Source organism: Ovis aries, chromosome 1 (genome assembly GCF_016772045.2).
Source record: "Ovis aries strain OAR_USU_Benz2616 breed Rambouillet chromosome 1, ARS-UI_Ramb_v3.0, whole genome shotgun sequence".
NCBI lineage: Eukaryota > Metazoa > Chordata > Mammalia > Artiodactyla > Bovidae > Ovis > Ovis aries.
The window spans coordinates 167,075,227-167,091,214 of record NC_056054.1 but is presented as its reverse complement, the minus strand read 5'-3'; the positions used below and the strand labels follow the sequence as shown (position 1 = coordinate 167,091,214).

The window sequence follows — 15,988 nt, the reverse complement described above, 5'->3', positions numbered from 1 at the left end:
TTTTGCTTTAGTGTGAGGAAGGTTAGGATGGGCAAGACAGTGATAAAAATAGCTATTGTTATGACATTAAGAAAGAAAAAAAAAAAGACTAGGGCAGTATCCCCAAAAAAAGATAAGCCTCTTAAAGTGCTTAGCAGAAACAGTGTAGTGTTAAAATAGGACAATGATACTAAGGAGAAAATGAAAGAATGTATCAGGAGTAAACTGATAATGCATAGGGTAATTGGATTTTTATGAATTTTATGCTAGTCGTTTACATCATGTACTATGTATGTTAAATTTTAAAAGATCATGGAAAAAAAAACTAAACTTGACCCTTGAAATACATGTATCCTTAATACTTTATGACAGTTGTCTGGAAAGGCATTTGGTCTGTTAGGTTGAATGAAACGATATGACATTGCCATTGATTCTAATCAAATATTGTTTGAGTTGAGAGCTAATTAGTCACTGTTTTACATGGAACACCAATTTTTCTTGACTGACAAACAGGTTATTGAGATTTGAGTATTTGTCAGATTTTTTCTTTATGAACAAAGCAAGACTGTCAAGAAACAACTGACAGTATTTTTTCCCAGTGATAAAATTCAAGCCTTCAAATGAAAATTAGAACTTGGGAAACTTCTAACAACCTGAGCTTGAGAACTTCCCAATATTTGAAGACATTTTTGATGAGGTCAATAGTGATATGTTATTAACAAATAAAATGTTTTCTGTATTACATAATGAAAGGTGGCAATGTTACAAAATTTGTGTAACTCAATACACTAATATTTACAAATGAACAATGGAAGTTATCATTACAAAATCACACATGGGTAAAAGATCGACTCAAGGTGAAAGAAAGACCAATGGATATTAATTGTATCAGAGTACAAAAGGTTCATGATATGGCTTCAGATTCCACATTGCATTTATCCTTTAAGGAGTTACCACTTATTTTGGTATAATATTAAAAAAGAATATCTACAATTACCTGAAATGACTATTAAAACATTTCTTCCTTTTCCAACTACATAGCTGTATGAGGACAAATTTCCTTTCTATAACTGCAGAAAGCTATGAGACTCTGTCTTCTGTAAAGTCAGACCTTAAAGAGATTTACAAAAATGGAAAACAATACTGCTTTTCTGGGAATTCCCTGGTGGTCCAGTAGTTAAGAATCCACCTGCCAATGCGGGAGACATGGGTTCGATCCCTGGTCCAGGAAGATCCCACATGCCATGGGGCAACTAAGCCCCTGTGCCACCACTTGTGAGCTGGTGCTCTGGAGCCCACCAGCTACAGCCACTGAACCCACGCACACTGCAGCCCATGCTCTGCAACGAGAAGCCACCATAATGAGAAGCCCGTGTACTGCAGTGAAGACCCAATACAACCAAAAGTCAAATAAATAAATACTTTTTTAAAATACTATTTTTTCTAGTATAGAAATTATAGTTTTTAACATAAATTAGTAAGTAAAGGTTTTTGTTAGGATGTAGGCAATATATCATTCAAACTAATAGTTCCATATTGAACAAATAATTGTTGAACACCTGACTCTGGAACATTCCTCTCTTCTTCATCTCTATTTAAACTGGCCAAGACAGGACTTTGTCTCTCACCTGAGCCAAATGAGCCTTGTCCACCTAAAATCCATCCTCCAGACTGCCATCAGCATGCCATATAACACCCAAATCTAAAAATTTCTTTATTCCACTTAAGGATGCTTCAGATGGCTCCCAGTCATCTTTAGCATTGAGTTGAGTCTTCTTAGGATGGCAGCTGTCCAAGCCCTGCCTTGCTCACAAGTCTCCTCTTCCTCTTTACTTGCAGCATTCCCAAACTGAATATTTGTTGTTGTTGTTGTTTAGTTGCAAAGTTGTGTCCAACTCTTTTGTGACCCCCATGGACAATAACCCACCAGACTCCTCTGTCTGGGATTTCCTCATGGGATTTCCCAGGTAAGAATACTGGAGTGGGTTGCCATTTCCTACCCCAGGGGATCTTCTCAACCCAGGGATGGAACCTGCATCTCCTGCATTGGCCACTCCAGTATACTTGCCGGGAGAATCCCATGGACAGAGGAGCTTGGCAGGCTACAGTCCATGGAGTCACAAAGCGTCAGACACAACTGAGTGTCTAATGCTCTAGCATTGGCAGGCAGATTCTTGACCACTGAGCCAACCTGCGAAGCCCCAAACTGAATACAGTTGCTCACAGATCTGGGACTTTGCTTCCTCTGTCCCTTCTGCAGAAATGCTCTACTCTTCCTCACCTGGCCAACTCATACTCACCTTTGCCAACACTCAGATCAATATCCAACACCCCTGGAGCCTTCCTTGACCTTCCGTCCTTACCACCCTCACTCTCACTCCCACTCCCAGACTGGCATAAAGACCCCTATTCTGCATCCCCACATAGAGCTACATCACAGCTCTTAAGCTGTTCTGAAATCATCCATTTGGGTGAGTCTGTCCCTTCTGTTCCACTATAAATTCCTAGGACGTGTATCCCTTGTAAGCAGCCAACAGCCTGTTACATAATACATTAATTGATTGGTAGAAACAAATGTAAGTGCTTCCAAAAATATCACAGACATCAAAATAGATGCTTTGGCCCCTTCATTCTCAGCACCTGGATTACTATAAAACTATTTCATGTATCTTCCAAATTTAAAAAACTCAGCTGTCTTAGCCCAGGATTCTTTGGTTCATATCAACTTTGTAAAGAATATAAAATGTTTTTAGGAGTTTTCAAAACTGATATCATGTTATCTAATATGGTGATTTTTTTATGATTTCTCTGAAAAATAGCAATGTATTATCTCTGTATCAATGTAAAACACTTTTGAACATCTCAAGAAACATCTAAATTTCTGGGTATTCAATAGATTTTTTAATGCTGAGGAGTAAATTAGACCATATATTTTATATTTTCATTTATTCTTCAATATGATACTGCCTTCTAAGTGGGAGGTACTTTTCTAGGCACTGGGTGTGTCAAACAAAAAGTCCTGTCTTGATGGAGCTTATATCCAGAAACATGAACATTCTATCTGGTAATATCATATACCCAGATACTATTACTGAGATACATATACTCAGTTCTACTGAGACTCATAATACTTCCCAATAGATCACTCATAGCATCTGACCTATCAGGCTATGGCCCAGAAAGCTAGAGTTATGGAGAGCCACAAGCTGCTTCCTCACAAATGATGTAACACTATTTTGTGTCTTTTGGCCTGGGAAGATGAAAAAATTGGCTCTGAAGATAATTTCCTGGATCCTGTTTGCAGCAAATTATTAACATCTGATAGCAAAGCATAGTACACCTTTATATTTCCTTTGAGGAACTTCTCAAAGCAGGCAAATCTACCTGCCTAGTAACCTAGTTATCATGAGGATGAATTAGTGAAACATTTGCATATCTTGGAACACTCCTCAGTGCTGACGGAATGAATCTGGAACACCTCTAAGTACCGTATGTGCAGTACACACAATTTTGCATATTATACTGATTGTGTCAAGGAAAAATTAATGCTGGAGTGTCCCTGGAGACATCTCTCTGGGGCTTTCTCTTACATAAAGTATATATAAAAGGTGCCATGTTCCACTTTGTCTCATAAATATTTTCTGAGCACTTATGATGTCCATGATATAAAGTAACTCTACTGCTTTCCAATGAGTACCCAAGGCCTGGTCTCTGATAGATGGGCAGAAGAGGCTACTTGTGCAAAGCCAGGCCACACAGCTAAACATCTCAGCCAATTTAGACACCTGTATCAGAGGCTGAATCACAGCAGTGCTACAATATCCTGAAATGCCTTCCAGTCCAGCAACAGAGTGAAATTCCAGTATGTAAACTGGAAGATGAAACAAGTTTGTCTTCCCCTTTAACACTTCATTTCCAAAGAAATGAAATGTTTTTCCATTGAATTTGAGGAGATATTCACATGCTATAAATGTATGTATGATTCGTGCAAAATTATCTGCTGTTTGATGGAGTAACACTCAGTATTGGTCTGAAGGGCTCACCTGATATACTATAATATCTAATAAGTAATGATCTAGACTCACATAATACAAGTGCACTCTCCTAGAATTCACCTGTGGAGTAAATTGTTCTCAGTTTATGAGGGTGCTTCCTGGTTTCTGTTTATAGTAATCAACTTTATCCAAAATAGACACAGAGCATAGAACTTATCCAAAATAGAAATATAAGGTATGCCTTGTCTAAAAGGACAGAGAATTACCAGTTCTATGGTTGCTTCTGCTTTCTCTGCCTTGTCAACAACTCAGATATTTCATTTCCACATATATGAAAGAAACCACCATCATATACAGTGGATGTAGGACTATTGTCCATTCTCGCCTGCTTTAAAGTTACTAAAATCTGAACTGCCTGAAACAGAATGATGAAGAAAGAAGTCTTCACCAAACTCCCCTTTTTCCTCTCAATTTTCCTTTTTGCTACTCTTTTCCTGCACAAATCTATAGACTCCAGACAGTAACACATAGTCCAGAATTATCCTTCCCTATACATCCTCCTACTATTAAAAACAACAACAACAACAACACTTTCCATCCTCTGGGAAGTTAGCTCAGCTTATAAGAACAAAAGACTGGACTTCCCTGGTGGCTCAGTAGAGAAGAATCTGCCTGCCAGGGTAGGATGCGTGGTTTCCATCCCTGGTCTGGGAGGATCCCACATGCCCAGGAGTAAGTGAGCCCTTGCTCAACTACTGCTGAGCCTGTGCTCCAGAGGCTGCAGCTGCTGAGCCCACATGCCGCAGCTACAGAGGCTCACAGGCCCTAGAGCCCATGCTGCGCAACAGGGGAGGCCACCACAGTGAGAAGCCCACTGCAGCTACAGAGTGGCCCTCCACTTTCTGCAGCCAGAGAGAAGCCCACGAGGCAATAAGGACTCATGACAGCCAAAAGTAAAATAAATATTTTTTAAAAAGAAAATGCTGATAACTGAATCACTTTGCTGTACACCTGAAACTAACACAACATTGTTCATCAACGATGAAGTAAAGTGAAATTCGCTCAGTCATGCCTGATTCTTTGCGACCCCATGAAGCCTACCAAGCTCCTCTGTCCATGGAATTCTCCAAGCAATAATACTGGAGTGGGTAGCCATTCCCCTCTTCAGGGCATCTTCCCAACACAGGGATTGAACCCAGGTCTCCCTCATTGCAAGCCAATTCTTTACCATCTGAGCCACCAATGGTACTTCAGTATAAAGTAAAAATTGTTTAAAATATATCCTGATAAACTGATTCACATTGTAATATAAATAAATAACTTTGTTTCCTTTTGTGGGAATAATTACTTTTTCAAGAGAAAAAAAGATCTGAAGATAATTCAGCCCAAAGAACTGAATGTTTCGTAGTTGAATTTTGGAATCTGAAGTCATTAAGCAAAGAAGACTTTTGAGAGAAAAACCCTTCATTCTTCCTTTGTATAAGGTATTGGCCCATGTGAATCTGCAAAGATGTGAAGCTAAGAAACTCCCAAATATTATTCCACTTTTTTTTAGGTAACGATTTAAACTTTCTCTTTTCCTAGAAGAAAAGGTTAAATTTGAAAGGTGAGTTAATTTGAGCTTAATAATGCCTTGTTAATAGAGAAATAGAATACCATACTTCTAAGTGCTCAGTACATAGCTGTTTAATAAACATGTTGACTAGATTGATTTATATGTTGACTTATCTTTTTAAAATTTTCATGGCATAATCTTCTCTTCCCTTTTAAACACAGGAGACACGTATCTGTCAAATTAGATTAGGGTCTTCTATGAGGAAGAATTTTATCAAGAAGAATTTTACTTTTAGAACTCTTGATTCAGAATTTAAAACTTAAAGTTTGGGGGCTTTGGGGAGGGAAAAGAGTTAGGGGCTTGGTTTTTTTCACATACGTTTATAGGGATTTATTTTGAATTTCTTTAACAAGGACAATAGTATGTACCAGATAGAAAGACTAATTATAAAAATGTTTAAGTACTGAGAAGGAGACTTTAACCTAGATTGTGTCAGGGAAAGACATCCTTACCCTTCTAAATAAAAAATAATCATAGACCCAATATAGTAATACTTTTAAATACTGATAAGATTAAGAGTAACTACTATTATTGAATGTTTTCCCCCTCAGAATCTTTTATTCTCTACCCCTTCCTTTCCCAGCACACCTGAGAGGTAGGATATACTCCCACCAGTAACGTGTTCTCTGAAAACTAGTCTTCAAAATAGGGTTATATGGCCCTTGAAAACATCTCCCTAGTGATTTTGATAGACCATTAAGGAAGAATTCCTGACTTGTTGGAGAATTGTCACTCTAAATTACTTTACCCAATAATTCTAGTGCCATTTATGCCACTCAGACTCCCTAAAAAAGAGGAACTAGACTTTATAAGACTTCCCTGGTGGATCAGACGGTAAAGCGTCTGTCCGCAATGCGGGAGACCTGGGTTCAATCCCTGGGTTGGGAAGATCCCCGGGAGAAGGAAGTGGCAACCCACTCCAGTACTCTTGCCTGGAAAATCCCATGGATAGAGGAGCCTGGTAGGCTACAGTCCATGGGGTCGCAAAGGGTCGGACATGACTGAGCGACTTCACATCTGTATAAAATACAAGAACATTCAGGGACCTTTGATTTATGATTTCTTAGAAAAGAGAGGTAGGCTGAGCTTGGTTTAAATGCCTAGCTGACCTATATTTTATGAGACACAATACTGTAAAACAGCAGCCCTTCTGGAGAAAATTGTAGAGAAAGGCAATAGACTTGAGTTTGAACAGACTGTTGGCACCTACATAGGTACACCGAGAGGTGACTCTTTACATACAGGTGTGATGAGTAAAAGGAAAAGAAATGATGACAGAAGCCAAAGACTCCACAAGCAACCTTCTATGAAAATTACCACAGAGAGAGAGTAGATGCAAACAGATAATCTGATAAGAGTAACCAGACTGCTGAAACCCTTGGATTTTTTTTAAAAAGTCACACCTACTTTCTCATAAAGGGATGCCACTGCAGAGAAGGAACTACGTGATCATGATTTGGGGAAAGTAGAATTTAAAGATAAACACAAACAGAAACAAAACTAAAATTGTAAACTGTATATTTCAAGATTCTCAAATGTATGTACCAGTGTGTTCATTTATCTAAAGATACTTGTTAAGGAAAAATATTTTGAGAAAAGATAAAAAGACAATATTTAGCAATCTGTCATCAATTTAAATTACATTAGACATGAAAAGTAACTTAGTTATAGCTTCTTTCAGCAAATATTTATTGGGCACCTACAATGTTCTGAACCCTCTTCCAGGTACTAAGAATTCAGTCCTGGACAAAAATAGCCTATGGTCTCATGGAGCTTACATTCTACTGGAAAAGACAGACAATAATAAAACAGCTATATAAATATAAAGGGGAATTCCCTGGCTGTCCAGTGGTTAGGACTCCAAGCTTCCATTGCTGGGGGCCAGGGTTATATCCTGGTCAGGGAACTAAGGTCCCACAAGCCATGTGGCACAACCAAAAAAGAAAAAATTGAAAAATAAGCCAGACTGTGATAATGGGCTATGAAGAAAAACATAGCAAGGCAAAGGGAGAGAGCTAGAGATGCTATTTTAGCCAAAGAAGTCCTGGAAAACTTCTGTATTATCCTCCAAATCTATGTGACAGCAAAGCAGTTTGAGATCTGAGAGTTCTTGTCTCCTGTCTGTCTTGAACTCTGAGCAAGATTCCCCACTCCACAGGTCAACACTGACCTGTATTAAAAACTCTGGGTTCCTAACTCCAGCTCCAACTTCTTCTCTGAGTTCTAAATCCATGATGCCAAAAGTAAAATCAACAAAACTAAAACCAACCTAGCTCCCTACTTGGCTCCTTTAGCCCTCACCAAGACTCTCATCAGTTTTCTGGAAACATCTAGAGGACTTAATATTTCAACTCTTTCCACTCCTTCATTCCACTGTAAAAAAAAAAAAAAAAAAAGTACCAATAGTTCATTCTCCAAATATTCCCCACATATCCTATAGTCCTCATCCTCACAAGTATCACATTGAAGAGCAGCTGGAAATGTGTCTGGGAAAGCCCTGCTCAACCACAATTGGACCCCATGACCTCCCACACCAAAACCAAATCCCTAGGCCTGGTTTTCATCCCCTTCACAATCCAGCTGCATCAGATCTGTTATGGGCTGAATTATGTACTTCCCAAATTCTTATGCTGAAGCCCCCACCCCAGGACCTCAGAGTGTGATTATATTTGGAGATAAGGGCCTTTAAAGGGATAATTAAGTTAAAATGAAGCCATTAGTATGTGCCTTAATCCAAATTTGACCGAAGTCCTTGTTAAAAGAGAAAGAGACACCAGGGACATGTGTGCAGAGGAAAGGCCATACACACAAACATGAGAAGGCAGCCATCTGCCAGCCAAGGAGAGAGGCTTCAGGAGAAACCCGCTGGCACGTTGATCTTGGACTTCTAGCCTCCAGAACTGTGAGCAAATAAATTTCTGTTATTTAAGCTGCCCAGGATGTAGTATTGTTACGGCAGCCCAAACAGACTAATGCGCACTATCTGTTCATATATCTATCTACTACTCAACATGCAGTCCTTACAAATGATGCCGGGAAACAGCACACTAATTCATCCCAGACTTTTATCCAAGCTAGAAATCTTGCCTGTGATATTTTTCACCCCTTGCTTAAAAGCACAAGTCAAACAAACCTGGGTTCAAATCCCAGCTTCATTTACCTAATAGCCACGAAGCTTTAATTAACTTCTCTATGACTCTGTTTTCTCATCCATAAAGTGGGTACATCACTGAATTCAGTCAGCATGTAGGTTAAATGAGGTAGTATACATGACATGCCTAGCACAACTCTTGGCACATAGCATACGTTCAATTGTGACAGTTGTAGTTGATACCCATTTTTCAAAGCTCCAAAGCTCCATTGATTGGTTATCATTCAATCAATGATAGGCTGGTGGCCTGTTTGTACCACCAGCACAACTTGAAGAGAATATGGAGGAGGAGACTCATGGAATCAAACTTGGAGCCCTATCCTAGAGGACAGGATGCCACCTGAGAACATCGGAGTGAATGTTCTCCTGCCGCTGCATCTCACCCCATATCTGCAATCTGATCAGGGCAGTCTCGGGGCCCTCCTCTTCCAGTAAAATTTCAAAAAGGGATTTCAAAATTAATCTACACTAAGATATAAACAGTAACCTTTCTTAAAAAGGCTATCTTCATTTTAAGAAAGCTCTCCCACAAGATGAATGACATGAAACCCAGACAATTGACAAACATGTAAGTGAGGAACGGGATGAAGACCGCATATTCTTTAGCAAGTATTGTCATCACACATTCTACCTCCTTCGGCTACAAACATATTCACTGCAATCTGGGGCCATCCCTAGAATTTGACATTAGATACATCAGCATCTGCCATCCTTCAGATAGTTCTAGTTCCTCTGTCCTGCCACTAGAGATGCCAAGGGTAAATTCAGCAGCCTTGCCTAGGGCTCATTTTCCATATCTCCAACCCTTGTCTTCCACCCCTAATTAAACCCACCTCCTTTACCCTGGACAGAGGTATAAAATAGCAAGTTCTTACAGCCTTCAAAATAGTTTTTTACAGGTTAGAAAACAAATAATTTCTTCATTTTTCTTTCCATTCTGGTTTATTTGTTCAACCAAAATTCATGGAGTGGCTGCACACATATGCTGCAGAGGTAAGAGAAGGAGATGGAAGAAAGGAAAGGAGAATGAAAATCCAAATTCCTATAATTCCTGCTCTCAGTTAGGTTAGTCTCCATTCACATCTGTAGATTGCCTTTGTAGCTCTGATCCTTTTAAATCTCCCACAAGCCTTCTGAGGTTTCTTTTAAACATAGGATTCCACTTAAGTGGTCTACATTTGCAAAAAGATCTGATCCATATGTATTAAATCCCCAACCATGCACTTGTTTGTAAGCACACACACTGTAATATGTGAACATGCAAGGGTGAGTGTGTTGGAGAGGTTGATGTAATTTGTCATGATGCCAAATTATTCTGAAGATTATTTACTCTGAACTTCATATCCCTTTCTGTCATATTCACTGCACTTGGCCAAACATTGCACAACATGAGTTAAAAAGCATCCTGGTACTGCTGCTATAGAAAATGGTCATATTAAACAGAATTAGCATATGATCCAGTAATTCCACTCCTGGGTATGCACCCAAAATAATTGAAAGCAAAGACTAAAAACAGATTATTTATATGCCTATGTTCACTGCAGCATTATTCACAGTAACCAAAACATGGAAGTAACCCAAGTGTCCATCAGGGAAGAATGGATACACTAAATAGCCTATGTACATAAAATGGAACATCATTCAGCCTTACAAGGATATGGCATGGGAGGTGAGAGGGGGGGTCGTGTTTGGGAACTCATGTACACCCGTGGCAGATTCATGTCAATGTATGGCAAAATCAATACAGTATTGTAAAGTAAAATAAAGTAAAAATAAAAATTTAAATTTAAAAAAAAAGGCATTTCTGGCTGCAATTTGGATGAACCTTAAGGATATTAGGAAGTGAAATTAGCAAGTCACAAAAGGACAAATATTGTATGATCCCACTTATATTAAGTATCTAAAGTTGTTAATTTCATAGAGACAGAAAGTAGAATAGAGGTTGCCAAGGGCTGGGGGAGGGACGGCAAATGGGGAGTCATTGTTCGATGCATATGAAGTTTCAGTTTGAGAAGATGAAAAATTTCTAAAGATGAATAGCAGAGATGATTGTATAACAATGTAAGTGTACTTAATGCCATTGAATTGTACACTTAAAAATGGATAAGATTATAAACTTTGTTACATATAGTTTATCATGATTTCTTAAAATATTAAAAACATTTAATGATATAATAAAAGAAAATGCTCTTGAAATAAATAAATATGAAAAAAAGGAATCATCTCTTTTCTGGAAGCTGGCGCCTTAAAACTCTGTGGCACTGATGCAGACACAAACAGACAAGAGGGCAGGGGGAAAATCTTCGTTTACCTCAATTGAATAAGTATGTGTAAGAGCATTAACAGCTCTGTGTCTCAACCTTTCTTTCCTTATCACACCCACTATGGAAACTTGTAGATATTTTTGCCCTAATTGTCTCTTGATGAAAGTTTAAAACCACAAGTAAACTCTCTATCTGTTTATGAACAATGGTCACAAACCATTTTGATACCTGAAATATTCCCCACAAAAATCTATTTTACCCTCTTGTATATAACATCACCCTCTTTGAAGAGGCATAATTGCAGTGTTAGCCACTCTAAAAAATGGGTGCCATAACAAACAGCAAATTTGACTGAAATAGTCAGAGGGCTGGGAATGCAACATACGAGTGCTACTAAACGTCTAAGCAAAAAGTGAGAAATTCATTTTCAATGTCTCCGAATATCTGGAAATTGCCATTGTATAGATGATATAACATCTAATTGATTAACAGGATTTTGGGAAGTTTAATTCAGATATTTCGTATCATGCACAGAGAATGTCACATTACCATTGTTGTTTAGCATAACCATGAAATAATTTATTTTTATACATGGTAAAATGACATATGTAGATTTTATAGAAAAACTCCATAATTTTTCTATTACCTGTAATTTAAGGAGTCTTATAATTTTGCAACTCAGAGTGTGGAACCTGCAACCTCAGCATCACATGGAAGTTTATTAAAATGCAGAATTAGGCACATACATGGAGAACAAACATATGGATACCAAGGGGGGAGGGGGTGCGGATTGGGAGATTGGGATTAATTTATATTCACTACCATGTCTACAATAGATAACTAATGAGAACCTACTGTATAGCACAGGGAACTCTACTCAGTTCTCTGTGATGACCTAAATGGGAAGGAAATAAAGGAAGAGGCGATACATATGTACATGTGACTTATTCACTTTTTTGTACAATAGAAACTAAAACACATTGTAAAACAACTGTACTCCACACTTTTAAAAAATGCAGAATTACAAGCTCCACCCCAGACCTCCTGAAACAGAATCTATAGTTCAGTGAGACCGCATGGTAATTCTTACACACCATTAAAGTTTGAGAAACACTGCCTTAAAAGACAGGTATTGAAATTCCTCCTCCATTAATCACAGCATTTTATTTTTTAACCACCCAAGTAGATTTATTTTTTACTCCACTCATCCTATACTTATAGCTTCCCAGGTAGCACTAGTGGTAAAGAACCTGCCTGCCAATGCAGGAGACATAAGAGATGCAGGTTTGATCCCTGGTTCGGGAAGATCCCTTGAAGGAGGGCATGGCAACCCACAACAGTATTCTTGCCTGGGGAATCTCATGGACAGTGGAGCCTGGTGGGCTACAGTCCAAAGGGTTGCAAAGAATAGGACACAACTGAAGCAACTTAGCATGCAACCAAATATCCTATACTATGGAGCCTATAGAAAAGGCAAACTAGAAAAGAATCATGCAAAAAAATTAAAAAAGAAAAAACAGATACAAAGCATGGAATTTTCCATCCTGGGGGCTACCCCCACATACAAAAAAGTCAGTTCAGGTAGTTAACTCACTCTGTGATAGCAGGGATGGTAGAGAGCAGGTGAATCGATTTGCCGGGTACCTGCAGCTTCTGTCTTCAGAAGCAGCAGCAGCAGAGGGCCCTTCACCAGAGGTATGACTAGGAATGCTCCTCCAAGCCTTAGCTTTCCAAGCAGGGCACGGAACATCCTGAGAGGAGCAACGTGAACAAGCAGCTGGATTCCACTTCCCTTATAGTTCCAGCTGCTGTGTCCAAAAACGGCTCAATAAGCAAGATGCTGCCTCTCTCCAAACTGTAGTCCAACCACTTCCATCAGTTCTACCCTATTGCTTTGCTCTTTGAGGTCTGAAAGATTTTCCTGTGGTCTTCTTAAAACATAAAGGGCCATGGCGGTTATCAACTACCATAACTAATGAGCAGTTAGATCTGAACAGGGAGTGGACGGCAGCCAGGTATGAATGAAGGAAAAGGAAGGACCCTTGGAAGTCAGGACTCTGAAAAGAGGTTGATGTCTTTCCATTGCTCCTCCACTAATATCCCAGTGGCCTGGTGCCTTGGCTGTGGGACAAGGCCCCTCAGATTTAGCTCAAGCTCTGCCATTTAGGATCCCATGGGCCATCCCTCTGAGCCTCGCTTTCCTCATCTATAAAATAAGGGTACTGATGCTACCTCAGATGCCATCGTGACAACTGAATGAGACCTTGTTGGTCATCTCCCTAAATGAGTGTTTAATAAATGTTAATTCCCTATCCACGAACCGCCCCCAAGAAGCGGTAAAATACTTTCATTCACTTAGTTTGGAAGGAAAGTGTTTTACCTCACAGTCTGTCCCAAATTAAAGGAACAGGAAATGCTTTAATCAGAAACCACGTATGCTAGCTCTAATGACGGGCTTCACCAAAACTGTATGGAGCATGCTACTCTCTGAGTCTGTGAGATTACATAACCCCGAAACTGCCAGTCATCAGAGAGCTGAATTCCCCTCTTAGATATATGCATGCGTCCTCCTCTCATGGAAAATAGTGGAAATTCAAATTGGTTAAAAAGAAGCTGAACCACCAAAAAAAAAAAAAATCTTAGTTCACAAGAAATCACAGTAAAACGCCTAAAAAGTTCATAATAACTTTGAGGCAAGTTCAAAAATCCAAGAATCACAGAAACTTTAGAAAACATCCCACTGCCCACTTTGACTACATCAGTCAAGACCCAGGTAGCATCTGGAATGAGGAATATCCACCTTTCTCACCATCAGGAGTTCAGCATCAGGCCAAGAAAGCCAAAAGGTGAAGCCAGCTTCCTGATCCTCCTGTTAACCTGGGGAGAAAATCAAGAGGCCACCAGATCAGTGTCAGCTTAGAGCCAAAGGGAAATGGCTTTCTCAGGAGCAGTTCACCCTGGATCCCAGAATCATTCGAAAATCTTCCCTCTCAGCAGGGTTCTCCGCAGGTCTTTAACATCTGAGAAGACTTTTTGTTTCTGGACTCCTTTCAGGACAAAACAGAATGATAGAGGTTTGCCTCAATAAGGAAAGGTCGGAAGTTGGACCACTAACTTGTGCCGAGCACAGTCATCACCTCCCTGCCAGGACAGATTAGTGCTGATTGCTGACCATGATGTTTTGCTGTGTGCCCACTTCTTTTTTTCCCCCTTTTTCCACTGTGTTGTGCACCTTAAGGGATCTCAGTTCCTCCACCAGGAATCAAATTGAGGCTCCCCCCCCCCAATCCCCTGGCATTAAAAGCCTGGAATCCTAACCACTAGGCCACCAGGGAACCCCTGTGGGCCACTTCTTGTGCTAACTCTTCCCAGACTGTCTCTTCCACAGCATCTGTACCCTAACCAACTGTGTCTTTAGCCAAAGCAAAATGATACTATAATGGGGTGGGGGGAGTGGACCAGACACTGTGCTCTGAAGCCAAATAAAAAGACTTTAGGGTTATCTGAATGTTTAGATGATCTGTGTGGCTGATCTCCTCTATCAAGGATTGTGGAGGGTGGTAAATAAGCCTCGGAAATTTTTCTCTCCTTTTACTGTCTAAAAAACTTACTGACAAGAGAGGCAAAAAAAAAAACAAAACACCCAAAACAAAAATTTATCCAGCCTGATCAATAATGTATTTTTTTAGATGCCAGATTTAAAGTAAGGGAATATATATTACCAAGTGCTTAAAATTTATGTAATAAATGTCATCCTCTGAAACATCCCCACCCGATGATGGCCAGCCAGTTCACTAATCCTCATGGAGAGACTCTCAATCCATCCTACCTAGAAATTCATTTTTTTCATACAAAATCCCAGAGTGTAATAGATCTGAAGGAACCGCCAAGTTATCAGATTTCAAGGTTTCCTTCATTCATAAAATGGGTAATGCATGTCTTTTATTTTACAAAGGTAACTTAAGAATTACACACTATACAACATTTTGACCTATTCAGAAAAATTTTTCCATAAAGATATAGCTCTATGCCTACCCTTGGTGAGAAATACACCACTAAACCCACACTCAAACCTCCTGGGAGACTGCTCCCCAGAAGTATCATAGTATCATAGTTGTACTTCACTGGCTGTTTGTACGTTAGTTTTACGATACTTTCATCACCTTCTATCCACCTTCTCCATCAGCATCTTAGTCTTTCCTGGCTTCAGGAAGAACAGACACAATTCATAGTCATCACCAAACTAAAAAGACATCCCAGATTGTCCTTCCCCAAAATACCTGCCCCCTAGTATTTTGCCCCCAAAAAGTATCAGAAAGTGACTCCAAAGTAAAGAATCTGGATATGAGAAAAAGAAAAAAAAATCATCATTTAAGAGACTTTTTCATACTAAATATCAAATAATAAAAATATACCTTTGTGTTTGAAGAGTCAAGTCATACAAATACGTAAAGGCAAATCAACTGTTTCCAGCTGTAATCAGCGATAATAACCCAAGTACGTGAGGGCATGAGAAAGATGATCAGTTTCCTTTTGAGGTTACATGATAAGCAGCAGCAGCAGCAGTTAAACAGCCTTTTTCTCTAAGAACTCGGTGTCTGACCTCTTGGCTGGAGGAAGCCAGCCCCTCTACCGGTCCCCTTTATAGCGTTGGCTTGCTACTCACTGCTCTAGAAAGGCATGGGGGCGGGGGAAGCTAAGGAGCAGTTTTCTAAAATACAGAACACGGTCAAACTCTCACTCGAAAGGGGCTGCGTGGGCACAGAGGAGGGGCAGAGGAGGCAGGAAGGGAGCAGCAAGGACTCAGTTCGTGGACTTTTTTCTCTGCACCCTGGAAATTCCCAGGCCAGAAAGGTACTGACCCAAGTCACGGACATTCCCCTCAAGGGCAGGCTCCAAGACCTGGACTGGAACTACGCAGAGGAATCAGAAACAGATCTATGAATAAAACGTTTTTCTTGGGGATGCCTTTTGAAAACATCTC

At 39.7% G+C, this 15,988-nt stretch overlaps 1 protein-coding gene across 2 annotated transcripts in view; it reads right to left on the bottom strand.

The window, feature by feature from the left end:
• NFKBIZ (NFKB inhibitor zeta) overlaps positions 1–15,620 on the bottom strand; it is a 32,759-nt gene extending 17,139 nt beyond the window's left edge. Inside the window, exons 1-2 of one of the 2 annotated variants that reach the window (XM_060409835.1) lie at positions 15,420–15,620; positions 13,805–13,881 (exon numbers count right to left, since the gene is read on the bottom strand). The gene's annotated coding sequence lies outside the window, so the exon portion shown is untranslated. The remainder of the gene's footprint in view (positions 1–13,804; positions 13,882–15,419) is intronic. The other variant, XM_060409883.1, reaches the window with a different exon arrangement.
• Positions 15,621–15,988: the final 368 nt, after the last annotated feature.